The sequence below is a fragment of the Hylobates moloch genome, unplaced genomic scaffold (genome assembly GCF_009828535.3).
Source record: "Hylobates moloch isolate HMO894 unplaced genomic scaffold, HMol_V3 SCAFFOLD_11, whole genome shotgun sequence".
NCBI classification, from domain to species: domain Eukaryota; kingdom Metazoa; phylum Chordata; class Mammalia; order Primates; family Hylobatidae; genus Hylobates; species Hylobates moloch.
Genome location: NW_026652286.1, coordinates 27,472,326 through 27,491,690, shown reverse-complemented (window position 1 = coordinate 27,491,690; position 19,365 = coordinate 27,472,326).

Here is a 19,365-nt window from a genome sequence, read left to right as displayed (position 1 = left end):
CTGCTGGGCTGCATTCCCAGACAGTTAAGGCATTCTAAGTCACAGGATGAGATAGGAGGTCAACACAAAATACAGGTCATGAAGACCTTGCTGATAAAACAGGCTGCAGTAAAAGCACCAGCTAAAACCCACCAAAACCCAAAGTGCTAGGAGAGTGACCTCTGGTCGTCCTCACTGCTACACTCCCAACAGCGCCAATGCAGTTTACAAATGCCATGGCAAGTCATGAAGTTTCCCTATGTGGTCTAAAAAGGGGAGGCATAAATAATCCACCCCTCGTTTAACATATCATCATCCAGAAATAACCATAAAAATGGGCAACCAGCACCCCTCAGGACTGCTGTGTCTATGGAGTAGCCGTTCTTTTATTCCTTTACTTTCTTAATAAACTTGCTTTCACTTCTCACTGCAGACTTGCGCTGAATTCTTTCTTACATGAGATACAAGAACCCCCCGTTGGGGTCTGGATCAGAACCCCTTTCCTGTAATACAGTCACCCTCACTCTACTCCCTTCTCATCGCTTTATCTTTAAACCTCTAATTCGAGATATCTTTTAAATCTATCCCGGTGTCTCTCACTGTCCTGAAGATAAACACACCTCAAGCCATGCACACCAAAAAGAACTGGTTGGAGAAGGAGAAAGGAGGTTTGTTGTTGTTTTTTGAGGGAGAGTCTCACTCTGTCACCCAGGCTGGAGTGCAGTAGCGCGATCTCAGCTCACTGCAGCCTCCGCCTCTTGGTGCAAGCGATTTTCATGTCTCAGCCTCCCGAGTAGCTGGGATTACAGGCATTTGCCACGGCACCAGGCTAACTTTTGTGTTTTAGTAGAGACAAGGATTCACCATGTTGGCCAGGCTGGTCTTGAACTCCTGACCTCAGATGATCCACCCGCCTCAGCCTCCCAATCACTCCTGCTAGGATTACAGGCGTGAGCCACCGGGCCCGGCCAGAAAGGAGGCTTTTTACCAACAAATTTTTAAAAGAAACATAACAAAGCAAAGAATTTTGCCATGGGCAGTGGCAAAGTATCTGCTTGTGCTGTTTCTGACTCTCCATAAAAATCATGTTCAGAAATGGTAAAAAGGCTAATGAAGGTCAAACAAGAAGAGACAATCTTCGCAAGAATGCGAAGGTGGCGCATTCAGGGTTTTCTGGACGTCAGGAAGGGACCGCGGTGGGGTGCTTTAGAAGTGGCCGGAGCCCGCCCCTGCACGCAGCTCGCGCCGAAAGCGCCTGGACGCTCTCCTAGGACCTTTTGCACTCTGACCGCTCGACAAAAACACCCTTTTGAAAAGATGGTATTCACTGGGCTGTCAGAATTAAGGAACACCAAATTAAGGCTAATAAAACCGTGTTGGGCTCAGAACTGAGCCTTGGTTTTAATCCCGATGCTTTGGATTAATACCAGGCGCTAATTTCAAACATTGAGGGCAGCTCTTTGGAAGAAATAAAGAAGACAAGAACGTCATACAGATTTATTAGGCAAACATTTGTGTTTGTTTATGCTGGAAGAGCTGGGGGGTTGCGTTTTTTGCCAAGAGCACCCCTAACAAGAAAGTGCGAAGGGAGTCATTGCGAAGGCAGCCAAAGACAGAAACAGCGCCCTGCAAGTTTTTCCCAAGTCCTCCTGGGAAAGGCGAGCCTGAGAGGGAGAGGCGCTTTTCACCAAAAGGTATTTTGCAGAGGGCGGGAGGGAGCTCCCCGCTTCCAGCTCCCGGAGTGGCCTGGAGCCTGTGCCCAAAGGTAGGCATGGTGGAGCGGTTGGAATCTGGTTCCCGGCAATCAGCCAGGGTCTTGTGAACAACCCTTTAGCCGTCAGAAGTTCTCCCCAAAGGGTGCTTGGAGAGGGCTGGCCTCTGAGTGGAGTTTATGTTGCAATTGTTCTTTCCAGTCCAAAGTGAAAACAAAGGGCACAATTGGGCCTACTGGCCTGCGGGTTGTCGGTGCGTTTCAGACTCTCGGCTGGGAAATCATGCACCCGTGTCGCATTCCCACTCCAGACGCCTCAGTTTTGAGGCGCAATGGGGCCTTTGGCCTGATCCTACTCTTCCTTTTAGGCCCTTTGGCCTAGAGGCCAGAGCCGGAGTCTGCAGAGACGCGGGCACTCTCTGTCCCCGCGATCCCCACTACTGGGTTGCTGCTTTTGCGCCGGTTGCTTCGGGCCGGCCGCCCTTCTTATTTCAGCACAAAAGGTTTGAGGTGCATTGCTTTCTTTGGCGTAAAGCCCTTGCCGGGTCAGAGTGAAATCTCCGCCTTTTTTCAGGAGCATTGCAACACAAAAGGTTTAAGGGGGGAAATTGTTAAAAGGAAGCCCTTTTCTCTTTAGGCTGAATGCAGTGGGGAGATTAAAACTTTCATTGAGATTTTGTTGTATTCATGGTGGTGGGGCCCTGAATAGGGCTGGGCTAAAGCCCCCTGCGCTGGTGTGTGCCCTTTTATCTCCGGCACATCTTCAGACACAGGTTGTTTTGCACTTGAAAGAGGGGAATGTGGGATTTTGACAGCTGATATTGGCCTCTGAACTCTTGATGGGGATTTTCTAATTAACCCCAAGTACCCATCAGGTGGCCAACCAGGAATGATTTCTGTCAGAAAGGGCAAAAAGTTTCCCATTTTGAGCAAATGGAAGGGGGAATAGTTAACATCCAGAGTAAGGAAATGTAGAAAGCCTCAGTGCAGAATCCGAAAAGCCAGCTGTCTGCAGGTTGGGCTGGGTGAAGTGTGGGGACATCAGTAAGAGAGGCTGTTAAGTACCATTTTGGCATCTTCAGATTCAGAACACTTGGGAAAGTAAATGTGGTTCCTGAGACTCAGAGAAAATGACTCCCTGTGCTTTAGGAAGCCAAGATCAGCTGAGAAGCTTGGGTGAAGAGCTCAAGCTCTTAGTTTTACCATTAGGTCTACATGAGAGATTCCCGTTTGTTTGTTTATTGTAATTCTAGTTCCTACTTAAGACTCTTGGCCAAGACCCTAACATACCATACCTGAACTGAAATAAATTCCACATGGTTTTAGAGAAAGCACCTCCAGTTGTAGAAATGGCATATCAGCCTTTGTAAATGGAGCGAGAACTACTGATTCATTGGCTCCAAAGCAAAACCATGTGGCTTGTTTTGGAACAAGTCCTCAGAACGAATTATAAGTTTGAAGTTTGGATGATGAGCTGCCAAGCTCTAAGTCCCTTGGGGATCCAGATTCAGTGTTTTGGGGGATATGGTCCCTGGAAGGTACATGGTCGAACAGGGCCCCACACAGGTGATTCTTCTGATTGGGCCAAGCTCTAAGGCAGTGTTTCCCAGGTTTCTCTTATGATAACAACACTAAGCTTGTTTAAAGAAAAAACAAACAAATTTTGGGTGTCCATCTTCATACTGAAACAAAACTCTGGTGGATAGATTATGGGGAAAAATGTATATTTTTAACAAGCTTCTCAGAGGGCTATGAAGGCCCCCAAATCTCCTGATTTTTTTCCTATGCCACTGGTTGCTGCTTCTCAGCCTTACAGATTCCTTTTTAAAATTTAAAATTTATTTTTAGTTGATAAATAATTGTATGTGTGTATGGAGTACAGTGTGATGTTTTGATATATGTACACATTATAGAAAGAGTCACTTGAGCTAATTAACAGATACCTTTTCATCCCCCTGACCTCAAAATGTTGGTGAGCACCATGGCTCAGTCTTGGGAATATTGCTTGGGAACAAGGGGGAACATTGTTTCAATGATCATGACTTAAAAAAAATGGTTTTAGGCTTGAAATAGCTTATACAATTCTAATAAAGACTACTTAACAATAAGCTCTTAAAATTCCTGAAAAACACAATCAGTGAAAACTTGTATTCACACAGGAAACCTAAGAACTATTTTTATAATCATTCAAAAATTTTAATAATTGCAGTTAAATTTTAGAACTTTTAGTGCTAAAATCTTTGATATTTTAAATGAATTTCAAATCCAATCAAATGTTTTCATTTACTGTATTTACGTGTTCATTCAACAAATATTTATTGAAGATTACTATGTTCAGGTACTGTTCTAGCCACATAAATACGAAGTACCTCAAAATAATGCAACTCTAATTTGCAGAGTCTGCTTGCCTAACACACCAGCTCATTTGTTACAATATGTCATCTGACATATGGGAAAGGAGAGGGTAGATACCACCACCTGGAGATGCACCTGTGTGGTCTCTAGCTCCCACCTCCTTGGTCTGTGCTCTGGGCTCCTTGGGCACCTGAAATTCTTCTAGTGTCTCCACGGGTGCCGTGCAGCTGACTGTGAAAGGAGAAATCCAGGCCATGCTCAACTGTCTGGGAAGGTCAGTGAGGGCCAGACACTGCTCATTCGTTTGTTGCCTTTGGGAATCATGAAACTGCTGGGCATGACATCAAGCCTTGCTCAGTAGGGCCGCTTTCTAAGGGTGCTTGAGTAGATCCCATAAAGCCAGAGGTAGCTAGCCCAGGGCCTCTAGTGGCCACCCTCACAGCCTAACATGATGCTACCTGTGGGTGCCACAGCACGTTGGGTAAGGTGCTCTAACCCAACCAGTTCTAGTCAATGAGCAGAACTATTATGAACTGACTTGTGCCCTCCCAAAATTCATATGTTGAAGCCATAACTTCCAATGTGACTACATTTGGAGAAAGGGTCTTTAAGGAGGTAACTAAGGTTAAATCAAGTCATAGAGGTGGGGCCCTAATTCAATGTGACTGGTGTTCTTCTAAGAAAAGGGAGAGACACCAGGGATGCAAGCCCGCAGAGCAAAGGCCAAGTGAGGACACAGCAAGAAGGCTGCCCTCTGCAAGCCAGGGAGAGAGGCCTCGGGAGAAACCAAACTTGCCAACACTCATCTCTCGGACTTACAGCCCCTAGAACTATGAGAAAACAAATTTCTGTTGATTAACCCACTGAGTCTAAGGTATTTTATTATGGCACCCCCAGCAGACTAATACAAGAATGGAGCCAAATGCAGTGGTTTTCAATCTTGACTCCCTATTAGGATCACTGAGGAGCTTTAGGCAAATGCCTGGGTTCTACCTTCAGAAATTCTGTTTTGATTGGCCAGCTGTGTAACCTGCCTATCAGGACACTTAAAAAGTTCCGCAGGTGAGGCTAATGTGCAGCCAAGGTAAGAATCACTGGGGCAATAGATAGAAGTTTTAAGGAGACAGATTTAATTCTATCTGAAAATAATCCAAACGTTTGTCTTGGGTCAACTAATTAGTACCTGGTATTAATCCAAAGCATCAGGATTAAAACCAAGGCTCAGTTCTGAGCCCAACATGGTTTTGTTGGCCTTAATTTGGTGTTCCTCAATTCTGACAGCCCAGTGAATACCACCTTTTCAAAAGGGTGTTTTCGTCGAGCGTCCAGCGTTCAAAAGGTCCTAAGAGAGCGTCCAGGCGCTTTCTGCGTGAGCTGCATGCAGGGGTGGGCTCCGGCCCCTTCTAAAGCTGCCCCCGCAGTCCCTGCCTGACGTCCAGAAGACCCTGAATGTGCCCCTTTTGCCTGTGATTCTGTCTCTTCTTGTTTGACCTTCGTTAGCCTTTTTACCATTTCTGGTCCCGGCGCAGTGACTTACGCCTGTAATCCCAGCACTTTGGGAGTTGGAGGAGGGCGGATCATCTGAGGTCGGGAGTTTGCGACCAGCCTGGCCAATATGGTGAAACCCTGTCTCTACTAAAAATACAAAAATTAGCCGGGCATGGTGGCATGCACCTGTAGTCCCAGCTACTGGGGAGGCTAAGGTAGAAAAATCGCTTGAACCCAGGAGGCAGAGGTTGCAATGAGCCGAGATCGTGCCACTGCACTCTAGCCTGGGTAACAGAGCAAGACTGTGTCTCAAAAAAAAAAAAAAAATTGTGAGACTTTCATCCTGAAAAGTATTTAAGCAGAGATTGGAAATAGTGTAGGGGTTTTGGGGGAGAGTTTGGACCAGATGACCAGGATGCCATTCCTACTGGCAGATGACCGTTCATTCTCACCTCCACCTGACCCCACACTTGAGCACCCTGGATTGATCTCTTACTGTGTCATTTCTGATCCCCACCACTTATTTTCTCAGTTGCCTTATTTGGGTGTGTTTCTCTGTGGACTTCCAGGTCCTTACCATTAAAAGAAGAGGCTAAACTTGATGTGTTCTAAGGTCTTTTCCAGATATCAGATTTCTTAATTTTAACCAAATAAAAATATAGCTTCCTGATTGTAATAGGAGATGAGAATTAAGCTGGCAACTTCAAGCCATATCAAGTTCCTCTCCAAGAGAAAGACAGATTTAGCCAATGAGCTATGCTTATTTCTACACAAATTGAATTAGTGGAAAATGAAAGCATCACCTGCTGGAGCTGGCCATGACAGATCTAGGCTTTCTTAGAATGACTGCCTGGGAAAGCATACATGTGTCATGAGTGCACCTGCCAGCCTCGTTTGTAGTTTTTTGCTGCTAGATGCTTACCATCCTATAAGTCAGCACAGAAGAGAAAAGCGGTATTGGGCATGAGGATGATCTCTATACACCCTCTAATCAGTGCTAAAAACTGTGGACTCTTGGGGAAGGGGAGACATCAGAGGCCTTTCTGCTGTTAACCCTCAGGGCCTTGCCTGGAATTTGCCTTCCAGTATATTTTGTTCCTGATGGCCATGGATTTGGGGTCTCGGCCTGCTCTTGGGACTTAGGGTCCTGCCCCTAGCTCTTCCCTTTGGGATTCTCCCTTTCCTAAGTACAATTGCAGTAGGGTGCATCTCACTCTGTTGCACATTTTATGCCACATCTGAAACTAGACATAATACTTTGGCATTAAACAGTTTTATCACTGATAATGTGCAGAAACGGTGGAAAGTAACAAAAGTGATCAACTTGAACATAGTGCAGTGATTTTAAGTCTTACAGGATTTTAGAATCAAAGCCTATGAACTAGTGTTCTTGCTTCTTTCTGAGATGAAAACTAAAAACTCAGCTGCACTTTCATCCTCTGCATTTATCATCATCAGAATGGACATCACCAACTGTCCCTACTCCCTGCAGACCTCTCAGATACCATCGGTCAGGATACTCCAGAGAAACAGACCAATTAGATAAATAGATCAGATTAGACAATTGCTATAAATATAGATGTAGATAGATACACATGTATACATATACGTATGTATTTATATATATGTACACATATATGTGTGTTAAGATATTTATTTTTAAAAATTGGCTCATGAGATTGTGGAAGCTGCAAGTCTGAAATCTATAGGGCAGGCTGTCAGGCTGGAAACTAAGGTAGGAGTTGCTGTTGCAGTCTTGAGACTGAATTTCTTCTTTGGGAAACTGCGGTTTTTGCTTTTAAGGCTTTCAACTGATTAGATGAGGGTCATCCATATTATTGAGGGCAACCTCTTTTATTTAAAGTGAACTGACTGTATATCATAATCACATCTACAGAACATATTCACAGCAATATCTAGCTTAGAGTTTGATTAAATAACTGGTTGCTGTACCCTAAGTTGACACATAAAGCTAGCTATCACAGACACTAAGTAGCTAGCAACTTCCGGGTCCAACTTTTGCTTTGGGCTTGGTAATCTCTTGGGCATTGGGAAAAAAGCATATCTGGCCTTGGTTTCTTTTTCTTAAATGATCTGGCCTGTCCGTGGACATTGCCCCATTGAAAAACTGGTTTTGATCTCTTTGGTCAAAGCCAAAGAGGCATGGAACCATAGAATGATATCGATGAAAAGGACTTGAAAAATGACCTATTCAAGCCCCTCAACTTACAAATAAGGAGATGGAAGCCTAACAAGAAGAGGCTATTTAAAGCCATTTATAAGGACAATAGCCAAAAGACTATGACCCATGATCACACAAGGTCACTAGAGCCTTGAAATGCCTTGTAACAATAATTGCCATGTTTTCCTAAACATAGCACTTGGGGACAATATGCTGGCCTGGGCATGGGCACCATCAGGCATATCATCAGGAGTGTTCACCAGTTGCCTACAAAAGAGGCTTCTGGAGATTAGGCCTTAGCTAGATTACAACCTGTTGGCATCTAGTGAATGTCACGTACTCTGAAAGTAGAAACACACTGGATGATGTCGAAATAAAACCATATAAGAGAAAAGGTGGAACTCCTCTGAGGAAAGAGGGAGGAAAACTGGTGACTGACCAAGGAGATCATGCCAGAGCTTTAGAGCCTCCCTGCATTGTTCACAGCTGGATTGGCCACCTCTTTGGCAGCCGTTATGTGGGAACACCTGAATAGGTGGATGAATATGTGTGTGCATGCGCTACAGCACCTGAGCTACTCTGTAAGATGTGAGCATGTGTGTAACACCTGAATGCCTGTGTTGTTACATCCCTATGTGTGAGCTGTCAATGAATGCTTGCAACACTGAGTGGGAGGTAAAACGCTGGACTGAGGGTATTTAACATTGGAATTTCTGTGGTACTATCGGGGTATGTGTAACAATTCCCTCCCCATCACACTCAGCAAATGGCCCCATTTTGGAAAGAAATAGGAGCTATCAGATGAGAACTCTCCCAACTTCCTGCTCTGCTGCCTCCACTCCCACCAGCTTCTATACTCAACCTCTGCCTCTTCTCTATAATAGGGAAATATTTCACCTTCTGTCTAAAACCAAAACCTCTACCTGTGCTCCAATACCACTGGATTCTGTCTGTTCAGGAAATGTCCCTATTGTTTCTCCTTTTCTATCTCTTGGGTTTCCAACCTCTATCTCCTGGATCTTTCTCTTTATTGTTTAAATGTGCTCAATTCTGTGCCATCTGAAACAACAACAACAACAGAAAACCCTACCTACTGCAGTTGCTGTCTCTCCTTCCTCCCTCTTCACAGCCAAACTTCTCAGAAGCTCTCTCCATCCTCATTGTTCCATTTTCCCACCTGCCACTCACCTCTCAACCACTCCAGTCCAGCATGTAGCCTCATCATTCTATCAAAAGAGTGCTTGATAAAGCCATCAGTGACCTCTGGGCCACTAAATCCAAAGGGCATTTTTTTTTCCAATGAGCATTTTCATATTTTATTTTGACTTCTCAACAGCAGTAAACACTTCTCACCATGCTGTCCTGAAAGCATTCTTTCTCTTTCTCTATTTGGCTCCCCAAATAGAACATGTCTGGATTTCCTCCTCTCTGTCTGACTTTTCTTTCTCCTTCTCATTTATTTGCTCATCCTCCTCCATGAAGTCCTTTAAATGCTGACATTTTTCAAAGTTCTTGAGCCCCCTTCCCTTCAAACACTAGACTCTCTCCCTATTTGAGGCTATCTATGCCATGACTTCAACTTCCCAGGTGATCCTCCAGTATAAATCTCTAACCCAAATATCCCCTATAAGCTCTTGCATATCTAGCAGCCTGTTAGCATCTCCACTTAGATGTTTTCATGCTGTCTCAAACTCAACATGCCTAAATTTCATCTCATGCATTCCTGCCTCCCCTGCCCTTAAGACAACAGCAGCACCAACAAGAACCAGTTTGGTCTTCCTCTAGTGTCTTGTTTTCTTTGAGTGAATGGTATAAGCATCCATCAAACTATATAGGAGGAAATGTAGGAGACATCCTTGACATCCCTACTCCCCATCATCTCCTAAGCCACTCTCGAATCCACCCCTCCATCTCCACTGTCTACATCTCCACTGTCACTGCATTAGCCCGTCTCCATCTTGCCCCTACCTCAGCAGTTGCTTTCTAACTGGCCTTTCTGCCTCTACTCTTGTTGCTTCTGACTTGGTTGTCCATATTAGAGCCAGCATCATCTTTTCTTAAAATAAAACATTATTATTGAAGTATAATATTTATAAAAAGTATACCTGTCATAGATGTACAACCTGAATTTTTACAAACTGAACCCACCAATGTAACCAGTGCCCAGATCAAGAATCGGAACATTACCAGTCCCCAGAAGCTCCCTAGTTAGTGCCTTACTGCAATCACTAACCTTCCTATCAAGGGTAACCACCAGCTAGAAAAATTGTATCATTTGATATGAACTGTTTCATGTTTCCACCAGCACTATCTTTTCAAAAAGTAAATCTGATCATGTCACTCCCCTGTTTAAAATCTTTTCTTGGCTTCCCACTGTTCATAAGGTAAAGACCAAATTTCTTAGCCTGGCCTATGACACTGAGAATGAGCTGCTTCCACCCCCAAGGCTCCCACTCTTCCAGATGCTTCTCTTACCACACTTTCGTCTCTTTTCCTTCTATGATTCTGTCGCATTGCTCATCTTTCAAATATCCAGCATGCTCAGCATTTCTCATCACCAGGTTTTTACATAGGCTGTTCCTTCTACTTGGAATGCCTTTCCCACCCCTTATCTCCTTTCTGGGCTAACTTCTAGCTTGGATGTCAGTTCACCCTTATCTGCCTTTCCCAAATAGGTCTGGTTTCTCTATTTGTTCTCATAGCACTTTTCCTTTCTTATCAGGGGGCATATTTGTACGATTAATTGATAAAAGTCATTTTCCTTGGCCAGCCTTTAACTTCAGTGAGGGGTGGCAGTGCAGAATTAGCTCACTGGGACCCACATGGGGAAGGCCACCGAAGTGGAATGAGGGTGCATCAAGGACAAACACTGGGAACTTTGGAGTTTGCCTTAGCCAGCTGAGGACAACTGTTTTGCTATCCTCTAATTTTACTATTTGGGGAGGGCTTTGCATTACTCTTTTACTAATTTTTTTTATTATAGAAGTAATCACCACTGTAGAAGAATTCAATCAGTATAGAAGTATCTAGAGAAAAAAGTGAAACTCACTTTCTACTATAATCCTAAATCTCTACTTGCCCCACAGATGACCACTGCAACCAAGGATGTGGTGTGCATCTTCCCAGACCTTTTTCTATGCATTATATCATTTGGACATATACAGATTTTTTGGTTTGTTTTCAATGAAGTGAAGCTAGGTATTCTGCAACTACTATTTTCCATTTGAGATTTCTGAATATTTTTCCATTATGGTATAGACAGATCTATAGAAACTCTCTTAAGCAATCTGCATGTAACCAATTCTGATAAACCATCACTTTCCGTTTTCTCTATTAAATATACAGACCTATGCCTGAGGCACCGTGAACGCTCTTGGCTTGTTGGCCACTCCGTAGCACACCCAAGCATGTCGTCTGCCCTCATCAGGTGAGTTGTATGTTCACCAAGAGTCAATTGTTTGTTCCCAAACCCATTTATGCCAGTTGTTCTTGCTATTGTAGATATATAACTTAACTAAATATTAGATAAGTCAATGAAGTTTAAGTGCACAATGAGAGACAGCTGTTGTTTCTATAAAAATAAAGTCTGATATCTTGGGACTAAGGACAAAGTTGACCACTAAAAGCCACTGCTATCCAACTAAAGAAAACTGGGGATATTTGGGGAAAAATAGTAAAAATCTAAAAAGGATTTTGTATTCATATTTCTTCTCAAGTGTCTTTAATTTCTTCTTACACTTAAAAACTGAAGTTTGAAAGTATAGCTGATATTTTTTGGGTGTGGTTTATATAAGAGTAATAACACAGAACACCAATGAGAAGACTTGTCCTCAAAAGCATTGGCCCCATTTCGGAAAATTGATGAATCTTTACACACATTTTAGATTAAGATAACACGTTTCAGGTAAATGTGCATTACCTTGTGTGGTCTGCTTTAACTGCTCTTTCAACTAGCTGATGAATGACCAGCCCTGGATGCAGGAACTTCACCATGGTATTCCATGACATACCATGTACCATACCATGCTATACCATACCACACCACACCATACCATACTATATCATGCCATGCCATGCCATGCCATATACCATACCATGCCATACCATACCACACCACACCATTCCATACCATACCATGCTGTACCATACTGTATCATACCATCCTATGTCATGCCATAGCATAGTATATTATAGCATGGCATGGTATGGCATAGCATGGAATGGCAATGGTATACCATTGCCATAATATACTATATACATTTATACCTTTTTCCCCCTTGAACTAGATAGCAAGAGCCGAAGTGTGCCAGGACATGTCAGGACAGCACATAACTTTTTGAGGTCATTTAATTACACACACTCTCTCTCTGTTCCTCTCTCTCTCTCTCTCTCTCTGTTTCTCATAATTACCATGTCCTAGGCTGTGGCAAGCACTTATATGCCCTATTTTTAGATGGCATTATTCACATTTTAGAAGTGAGTAAACTGAGGCCTATGTAACTTACATAGCATGTAAGTGGCAAAGTTGAGATTCAAATCCAATTCTGCCTGATTCTAAATCTGCCTGTTACCTGGTTTGCCCTACTGCTTCCCACGGTCTTTGATCTTAAGAAGTTTAACTCATTCCCATTTGCACTAGATCAGAAGTTCTCAAAATGTGACCTTGGACTTCTGGGGGGTTCCAAGAGTCTTTCAGGGGCTCAAAATTATTTTCATAGTAATACTAAGGTGCTATTTGATTTGTTCATTCTCATTGTCTTCCAAGTGTATAGTGTTCCAGAGGCTACATGACATGTAATATTGTAACAGATTTAATGCAGAAGCAGATATGAAAATCCAGCTGTCTTTTACTAAGCCAGACATTAAAAGAAATTTGCAAAAATGCACAACAATGTTACTTTATGCCCTATTTTTTTCTTTTGGAAATATAGTTATTTTTACCCAAATATGTTACTTATGTTAACAAGTTATGGCTTTCTGGATATTGAATTAACAAATATTTTCAAAATCCTTAGTTCTAATGTCTAATAGAGTAATAACTGACAGATATAATCTATATAAACACAATCTCTTTGGAGTTCTCAATAATTTTTAAGATAGTTAAGGGGTCCTAAGGTCAAAACGGGAAGAATATATGTGAACATTTCAGTTCTAAGTGATGGATGGGATCCAGCCATGCAGGTGGACCATAGCATCCAGAAGATATGGGATTAAAAGATGAGGTAATCCAGGAAAAGGATCAGTGTCAGGAAAATCCAGTTGATTTGGTCATTATTTTCCTATTTCTGCTATAGGAGTAAATCCTAACAGGTTGTATGTCTCAAGAGGGAGGTGGGTCTTTTTCCTACCCATCACTGAGAAGCCAGTGAAGGATTTTAAGTTGCAGAGTAACAGATGCTTAAAACCAAGGCAGATTTTATTAATAAAAATATAGTTGGCAATTGAGTGCCTGATGAATGAGGAGAAAAAGGGTTGCTTCCAGCTTCTGGCTTGGCAACTAGGAATCAGCAAGTGGAAGGGACTTGTCTGTGGTCACCCAGCTTGTTAGTAGCAGAGAGTATCCTGAAGCTCATGCTGCTTTTCACTCTTCTAGATGAGGCATTTCCCATCCTCCTCCCCATCTTCTTTCTTCTCTAAACCTCACCCACTTAAAAGCAAGAGAGGAGTGAGTACACTCATATATATATGTATACATGTATATATGTATGTATATATACATATGTATACATATATACAATATATAATATTTTAAGTTCTAGGGTACATGTACACAATGTGCAGGTTTGTTATATATGTATACATGTGCCATGGTGGTGTGCTGCACCCATTAACTCATCATTTACACTAGGTATATCTCCTAGTGAGCACACTGTTTATGACTCTGCACCCTCCATGTTTAGGGTGGACTACTGGAATTCCAAAAACATTTCTTTGAGCAAAACTGCTCTTTGGTAGATCTCCTTCATCAATTATGATGGTGCTGCTGTGTGATGTTTGGATTGTTGCAGACATAAATAGGACCTAATGAGGCTGGTAATAGGGCAGGATGAGCAGGGTGGTCATGTCAGATGGGGGCGCAGTTGGTGGGGTGTGGAGTGGGCTGCCTGTTTCCAATAGCCCAGGAGAGCATGGGTGTCACTGGCTTCCGTGGCCGGCAGGTTTGGGCTGGTTACTGCTCCCCCAGCACAGGCTGTAAGGAGAAGGCATGGTTGTCATGGTTCTGATGGGTGCTAGAGCCTGTAATAATAAGTCTAATCAATCTTGCTGACACTTCTTGTTTCAGCTGTTGCTGTGACAAATTGGTTCTTTGCTGAAGTTCAACCCAAGTATCAGTGGTGTGTGTGTGTATGTGCATGTATAGTTGAGGGGCTGGGGTGGGGTTGGTTAAGAAGGCATGCTAAATTTTAAGAAGCCATAGAGTGAGGCGGTAGTCATGAAAGAAGCTAGTTTTCAGCTTATCTTACATTATTCTTCCTATTTAATTTTCAATCCAGAATGAGGAGTGTAGTTTTTAATTGCAGTCTGTGAATTTCCACTTTATGTTTTGGAATGCTTTGGCCTCAAATGACTAGACGAAAAATCAAGCTCCTTTATTGACTTATTGTACATTATAATTTCAGTCTCTCCCCCGAGAGCCTGGGGTGCTGCCATTTCTGTAAAATATTTCTATCCCAGGCAGGGGAGTTTCCACTGGAAAAGGATTTGGCAAAAGAAACCAGATTCCTTTGTCAGTGTCAATCAGTAAAATCCATTGGTTTTACCCTCTCCATGTGTCATGGATGTGCCTTTAGCTTTCTATCAATGATTTTGAGTTTCTGGTGTAGAACTTCACACATTTAAGGACTGGAAGAACATTTTAGTGGAAAGAATTATGTAACAATGTCAGATGGCCCTAAAGTCACTTATGATATTATGTAACATTGCATACCATACTGTAGTACATTTGAAACTACCTACTCAGTAATTTCACTCAAATGTCCCACAAACACCTTAAAGCCAGTATGGAACAGTCTTGTTATTTTTGGCTCAGAACTGCTCCTTTTTACTCTACACTACTAACTGAAACAATGATCTTCAAGGATGTCCACACCAGATCCTGAAGGACATCTTAGATTCCTCTTTCTTTATGCCCTATACGTGGGGTGAACACACAGTTTATCACCCAAACCTGAACATTTTATGGGTGCAAGTGGCACTGTTAATAATTAAGCCAGACAACAGATGTAAACTGAAATCATCCGGGGCAAACAGGACCTATGGTCTTCGGATTGTCTCTATCCTACCCCTTAAATGTCACTCAGTCTGTTTCCTCCCTTCAATTGCCTTTGCCACTGCTTTCTCACTAGCCCCCTCGCCAACGGTTGTACCAGCCTCCTAACTGGTCTCCCTGTTTCCAGACCTGGCCTTCTGAAATTCATCCTTCATTCCCATTTATATGATTTTTCTGGAGTAAATCCCTTCAGCGGCTCTGTGCCCTGGAGGATAAACACGAAGCTCCTTGGTGTAGAACACGTGGCCCTCCTTGATGGCTCCTTCCCTTTCCAGCATCCTTCCCACCTCTTTCTTCTCTGCACCCAGTTCTCTAGCTTTTCTAGCTTGCTTACAGTACCTAATACAAACTACCTCATGTCATGCTTTCAAGCTCTTTCACATACTGTTCCCTTGCTCAAAACATTTAGCCCCTTTGTCTTTCTGCCTATAAATCATTCAAGATTTTGCTCAAATGTCCTCTACTTTGGGAAGACTTTTGCCATATAACAATGTGTGGATTTAGCCTAGGAGTACCCTGACAGTAAGACCTGTGCTTGATTATTCTCTAGAAGCTTGGGACCTCAGGCAGGACCACTACTGATTTTTGCGTGAACTTTAAACAAGGGCCCCCTCAGGGGACCTTCCTTGATGGCTTCTTCCCTTTCCAGCATCCTTCCCACCTCTTTCTTCTCTGTTCCCAATTTGCTAGCTTTTCTGACTTGCTTATAGTACCTGATACAAACTACTATGTGTCACTGCGTCATCCTTTCAAGCTTTTGCACATGCTGTTCCCTTGGTCAAAACATTTAGCCCCCTTGTCTTTCTGCTTGTTACAGCTCCTGCTTACAGTTTGTCAAGCAGAACTTGGCTTGGATTTCAGACCACTACCTCCACTCCTCCTTATTGAGTACAGAGACTGCATACCAAACCAAAGGTGCAGGCCACGCTTAGTACCTTGCACACAGAGGATACTTGGTGAATGTCTGATGGATGAATGTCTTCTAGGATGTGAAATCACCTAGTCTGATTATCATTACAAGTACCAAGTCCACCAAAGGGAATGTGCCCTAAGACATCATTCCTCCCCCTTATCTCTGAGGACACCCTCTTATTTGGTGCTATCATCCTCCTGCCTCATGACAATGGAGTCTTCTCAGTGAGTCCTTTGGTCATTTATCTCATTTTCTTATTGTCCTATTTGGCTGGTAAATGTGAGTTCAGGTTATCAGTGTCTTTTATAAGAGTGACATTGACTTATGTTCACTCACTTAACTACCTTCTTAAACTGCTCACTTGATGGGCACAACAATTTATTGTTTATCCACATGACTTTTTGGGTAAAACACAGTGCATTTGTGGTATTTTTAAGATTGCAAATGAGAGGAATTCAAACTGAACAAATTTAAGCAAAAGGGATCTTTAGTATGTGGATTTTGCCATTTTCTAGTAGACACCAAGGACAGGGCTGTAGTGGGGCCTCAGGAACACCTGGAGCCAGGTACAATAACACCATCAGGAATGCTGTTTCTTGTATTTACTACTCTATGCACATCCGCTTTGTTTATCTCTCTGCCAATGTGTTGTCTCTGTTCTTCTGGCTTACATGATGGAAAGCAAAGTCATTGATAGCCAATGAGTTTTTTACTGTACAACTTTATCTACCTGAGAGGAATTGAATGACTGTTTCTCAATCCAAGTTCAAAAACCCTGAGGCAGAGGCTTGCTGTTTCAACATAAGCCATGGGTATTCTTCTGTACAGTGGGAGTATATCACATGAAAGCATGGCAACTTCTATAGCAATCATACAAATGCAGAGCAAAAAGGGAGAGTTCATTCATTCATTCTCAAAAAAGATTTACTGTATGCCCAACGTGTACCCACACTGTGCTAGATACTAAACATCAAGCAGACCAGGTTCCTGCTTTCTTGGAGCTTACATTATAGTGAAGGGGATAAATCATTCACTAGGATGCAAATAAACACTGTAATTATGAACTTGATAACAAATGTAGACAGGGTCAAGGAATACTGCCCTGAATAAGTGAGTTTAAACTATAAGATAAAGGATGACAATGAATGAGCCCTTGTAAGAACTGGAATAAAAGCCTTCTACACTCTTCCAGGAAAAGGAGAGGGCAAGTGTGGTGGCTCTGAGTTAGGGAACATATTGGGGTGTTTGGGAATCAGAAACAAGCCCTCTGTAGATAGAAGTGAGGAAGGGAGGATGAGAGTATTCTGAGATGATGATGGACAGGAAACACAGAGGGTTTCAGGCCATGGTAATGATGCTTAGTGCAATCGCAAGTCATTGAAAGATTTTGAGAGGAGTCAGCGTCACCTGCTCCAGGGGATATGGAAGGCACTGATTGAAGAGAGATGAAAATGCAGGGGTACTGGGAGGTCATGGCACTCAGATGGCTTAAACTAGATTGATACTAGTGGGAACCCCTTGGAAATTACTTATATATGGAAAGTGAGTGAACCATACCTGACAGATTAAATAATTTCAACTATTATGAACCACTCTTGAAATGAATGTGTATAGCTGAGTTTATCTGTGTCCTACGGGGAGGAGAAGAGCTGACTGTATAAATGGGCATCCTCCAAATTTTCTTCCTTGTAGGATACAATGCTTATTAAAGAATCAGTAATAAAAATGTATAAATTTGAAACTCACATCTTTTTAATAATAACTGTAACCATTGTTTATAAGTTAATTTTTTTTTCTTGAGACAGAGTCTCACTCTGTTGCCCAGGCTGGAGTGCTGTGGTGCAATCTTGGCTCACTGCAACCTCCACCTCTTGGATTTAAGCTATTCTCCTGCCTCAGCCTCCTGAGGAGTTGGGATTACAGGCATGTGCCACCATGCTGGGCTAATTTTTGTATTTTTAGTAGAGATGGGGTTTCACTATGTTGGCCAGGCTTGTCTCGAACCCCTGATCTCATGATCCACCCACCTTGGCCTCCCAAAGTGCTGGGATTACAGGCATGAGCCACCGCGTCCAGCCCGTAAGTTAAATTTTTAAAAAGATCCCCCCTCCCAACCTTGGAAGGACCATTTAATCACTGATACTGCTTAGAAATAGTGATAATAAAAATTAGACCCACTCATATATTGTTTCTAAAATGTCTACAGATAATGCACTCTTTACTATTTGCACCAGGGATAGACAACTCCTACTGTCCTGCGTGAAGGAGTAATTTTAAGAGAGTGTATGCTTCTGATTTTAAGCCATTAGAATGCCTGAGATAACCTGGGAGGAAAGTACAGTTGAAGAAAAGGGGCTAGGATCAAACTCTGAGGCATTCTTACTTGTAGAGAGTTGGGGCAGAAAGATGAGGGAGTGAGAGATACACAGGGGCAATTGTTTCAGTAATGTTTTATTTCTTTAAAAGAAATATAAAACAAATATGATAATTTAGGATTGGGATACAGCTGAACAATGGATATGGGGTGTTTCTTACGTGATTCTCTATTTTTCTGTATGGTTGAAACATATTAAAATGCATTTAAAGAAAAGGAATAAATGACATTAAATTCTAAGCACTTGAAAGTGAGCAGAAGTTCTTTTTAGAGTCATCACAAAAAAAATCTTCATTGGAATCAAGGCTTCCAGCCTAAGCATTATTGCAGTTGCCTGAATTTCCCAGTAGTAAATGAAAAAAAGAAATTGGGATGGGAATTTGGAACTAAAACTGCATTTTCTTGGTGGGCAGGGAATGGTGCAAGTAGCAGATGGCAAAAAAGGGCTTAGAGACAAGGCATTCCTAATTTTATAAATTACTTACTATATCCCAGTGGCTTGAAAATGCCATATAGTCATCTTCCAACAAAACTTGCTTTTCTCAGGCACCTGTATCTAAAAAATAAATGCCTGATTTAATGCTGTTTATTTTCTCTTCGTAATTTTTTTAGCAACTACATTATTTATTTTTAAATTATATTGCCAATGCATAATTGTTTTTTCAGCCTTTTAAGATAATCGACTCATGAATAAATCTGGGAACATAATCTAACATTTGTTACCCGAGGAATATATGTCCTAAGAGTCAAACGATGACCCTAGTCTATTTGTAAATTTGGGGCAATCTTTTTTCAATTAGATAATTATAATGGTTTGTTGCAAAAAAGGCTTCTATCCTACACCTTGGCAATATTATTTTTCAGTTTTCCCATCCAGAGATGAACTGTTTCCTCACCCTTTGAATCAAGGTGCCTTAGGCCAATAGAATGTAATAAAGAGATAATGTGCCAATCCTGAGCCTAGCCCTCAAGAGATTCTGACTGCTGTCATTTGGACTAGCCTGCTGGAGGATGAGATACCATGTGCAGCAGAGCCAAGTCATGCTAGCCAAAGCCATTCTAAACCAGCCAACCCACAGTCAACAAAGCAGCT